Source organism: Rhinopithecus bieti, unplaced genomic scaffold (genome assembly GCF_001698545.2).
Source record: "Rhinopithecus bieti isolate Rb0 unplaced genomic scaffold, ASM169854v2 scaffold_23780, whole genome shotgun sequence".
Taxonomy (NCBI): Eukaryota; Metazoa; Chordata; class Mammalia; order Primates; family Cercopithecidae; genus Rhinopithecus; species Rhinopithecus bieti.
In genome coordinates, this window is record NW_016810844.1 from 440677 (window position 1) to 444756 (window position 4080).

Sequence of the window (4080 nt, forward strand, 5' to 3'; positions counted from 1 at the left end):
TTTTTTTTTTTTTTTCTTTTTTTTCAGCTAAATTATCCTAAGAACACTCTGCTCCAACATAGGAATGCCATGGAACAAGAGATGGTAACACAAGATACATCAGGAGACTCGAGGTTTTGTGTGTTTGAAACTTATATTCTACTATAATTAGACTAAATTGCAGAGAAGCAAAACTAATGTGTGTGTTGTTTTTTTAAAATTTACCCAATGTTTTTTTGGTTCTGTCTTATAGGAGTGAACAAACTCCTTTTGTTTTTTGTTTGCTTGTTGTTAAATGTTCACTCTTAAATTTTATAAAACAAGAAAATTTTAAAGTTACACTTTATTAAAACTTACAATATTTTTTATTATATGTATTTGTTCAAAATAGAAATACCAAAGACATACAAAGGTACAAAGTGGTATGCAGTGCTTTTGTGTCCTACATAACTGATTTAAATTGGTAAGACTATTTTTATCTTTCAACTTTTAATTTTCTTATAAAAGTCGAGTAAATACAATGATTATTATTAGCTGAATAGCAGATAAGATCTCAGTATTTAAAAGAACAGATTTCTTCTTATAAACTTGCTTTTGATTTTAATTCAAGAATAATTATGCTGGGTTCTTATGTATGACTGGACAAAAAAACATGTGGTTGTGTGTTTTGGCATGTGTTCTTCCAGATTTTTCAGTGATGCTTGTGATAACCAACAAGGGAAATTTAGATTATAAGGCCTTTTTCTATACCAGATTCTAATCATTGCTCTAAGAAAATTTCAGCACCTGTTGGTTACTTTTGCTTGAAGACTTTATGTGTAAAATGATGACTTTTAGTGGTGGGGAATAGGGATGTGAAATTCAGAAGAATAAACTTTTGGAACACAATCAAATAATACCTGCATGATACTGTGCTTCTTTCTAGCTCTGCTGCTGTTGCTTGAAAAAGATTTGGGTAAGTAATTATAAACTGATTAAAAGTATAACTTTTTTATCAGACTTTTTTCCCCATCATTCATGTTTATAGCTCTCTCCTGAGAGCATTTTTAAAATGATAAAACATGGTTTTCAAATATATCACTACTATAAAGGATAGGAATGGGTGTTCATGAGTATGTACCCCCTCCCAACACTTGTTAAAATGTCTAGATTTTAGTATCAAACAGAGATGTGGGTGTTGTGCAATCAACAAAGCACTGTTGTGCAATAATTAAAGAATTTTTAAACTGAAGATTAAATTGGAATGTTGTTATAAACATAAAGGAAATGGCCAACATTTTTCTTTGTATCAAAAGAAAACTCATTTCTAAAAATAAGCACCCTCTTAGTGATGACCCTTTCAAATAGTTTTAAGTGATTCTATCCACAGATGAGCTTTGGACTCTGCAGCACTTTGCCATAAGTGGTTTGCTCTTTGATCCTGTAGCCTTTCATCAGGTGTGTATCTGAAAAAGCATTGGCATGGTGGTATCGCCAGCCAGACTTGGAGTCCCTCTGAAAGTGAACATGGCATGACTGAAACATGCTGCTGGGTCCTGAAAGGTCTCCTTTGGTGGATGAATTGAAGGAAATGATGCTTAATTTCCTACTTCTAAATTTTATTTTATCAAATTGAGACAAACGTGGACCTTTCTAAAGTTACTAAATATAAAATATCTCCATGGTGAAGAAAAGAGGAAAAAAAAAGGCATGTGTTTTGGTATCTTTTGTTTTCACTTCACTTTCCCAGAAATCAGAATTAGGTGAAAGCAAGGATTGAGAATGTTACCTAGTCTGTTAAATGGTTGTTATTGACCTGTGGCATTCAATTCCTTTGTAATGAGAAATTGGTTTAGTGTAACCTAAATGTTCCAATTTTATTTTACGTTGAATGTTAAGAATAATGTCTTTTTTTTTAACCCCAGATATCATCTTAAGAAGTACAAACATCAAAGAATTATTCCTTTACTCTTTTTACTCCACCTGCCACCCCAATTCGATCCCTATTTCTTATCACTGCTGGTTCTGTCCTCTATAAAGATGCCTGGCCTTGCTCTTTTCTTCCCTGTCCTTTTGCTCCCCCTATCTAAACAGTCATAAGCACTGTCTTGGGATTTTTTCCACCCAGCAGTAACTTGGTGATTAAGGACTGGGCTCGAATCCTTCTTTGCCACTTAGAAATTGGCTTTGGAGAAGTTACTTAACCTTCTTAAAGAATATTTCCAGTACCTACTTTGCAGGGCTGTGGGATTAAACAAAAAAAAATTCACGTAAAATTAACACAGTGCCTGCCTTCCTCCTCCTTTTACAGTGAATGCTTGACACAGGGTAAGCACTCAGTAAAGTGGTAGTTTTCATTGTTGTTATAAAACTACCACCTTCACTCCACTAATCAAGTCCTCGTAATTTCTCCCCTAGAATATCCAAGTTAGCTAATTGTGTCACATGCCCTATGTCCTTCACAGTAAAGATCTGTATCCACTGACTTGAATTAGTAAAAGTACAGTTTGTGTGTCAACTCATGTATTTAGGATTGGGAAACGAAATATTGCAAAAAACTACTGTTGGTAACTATTATCCTTTTACTTGCAGATGTAGTTGCTATCATCTACTATATCTAGGTGCAGTCATCATAAATAGATTTATTTTGAAAGAGATTTGTAAATAACTTTGAGAATGTATATAAATGTTTTCACTTAAGAGTATCAAGACTTTACTGTGTGTCAGGCACTGTGACTTAAATGCTTTCCATATATTATCCTATTTAATTCTCAATAATGTCTGAGATAGTTACTGTTATCACTACCCAGTTTATTGAGAAGGAAGCAGGCACAGTGAATCAGCTCAATGTCATAAAGCTAGTGAACAGTAGAAAAGGATTTGAATCCAAATAGTCTCATTCCAGAGTCCATGCCCTTTAATACTAATCTATATTGTCCCCACACTTCCAGGAATAAAATAATTTAGTAAAGTTTATCCCTAAACTAGAATTTTCTGGATATTGGAAGAACAGTTCTTAGAGATTCACTTTTCAGAATGAGTAAGACCTACTATTTGATAGCACAACAGGATGACTATAGTCAATAATAACTTAATTGTACAATTTAAAATAACTGAAAGAGTGTAATTGGATTGTTTATAACAGAAAGGATAAATGCTTGAGAGGATGGATACCCCATTCTCCATGATGTGATTATTACTTATTGTATGCCTGTAACAAAACATCTCATGTATCCCATAAATATATACACCTACTATGTACCCACAAAAACTAAAAATTATTTTTTTAATTCACCTTTCAATATGAAAAAAAACCACACCCAACTCTTTTCTAACAAATAGTGCTGAGTCTGAGAATAAATGTTATCATTGGCTTTTCTTCTTTTTTTTTTTGATAATCAATAAGGTTTTCTCATTCACTGATTCTTTGAAAAAAGAGTGTGTCTGAAAGATGGCATCTGAGTTGAAGAGACTCAAAATCATGACCTATGAGAAATAGTTGAAAAATCTGGAGATATGTAGCCTTGAGACACCCTTACGGAAATAAAAACTTTTCAAATAGTTAAAGCATTTAGATGTGAAAGAAGGATTAAGTATGCTCTATGTGGCCCAAAAGGACAGCATTAGAAACATTTGTTAGAAGCAATTAGATGAAAACTTTCTAACAATTGAGGCTATAACACCATGGAAGATCCTGTTCTCATAAATAATGGCAAGACCTTACTAATCAGGGTTGAAACTATTTCCACTGATCTTCCAGCTCAGAGATCTCACATTTTCAGAGAAAGGAAAGGTAGCTAGCTCATTTTTTTTGTGAGAATGTTGGAGATTAAGTGTATTCACTTTGTCTGAGATGATATAATGTGAAAAGTACAATTTTTATAAAAAAAAAAAAAAATTGGGATTCCGTAAAACTGGAAACCTGCCTCTAATCCAGTGACAAATATTTGGTATATTAATAGCATCTATTTCTTATGATTAAAAAATTAATATTATAGAACACTTATGGAAATTTATAAAGAAAAACAAAAAAATTAAGACCCAAGTAAAAAAAAATCCTTAATTCCCTACATTATTATCATATATTTTAAGGCATTTTTTCTTACAGCCCTTTATTTTATT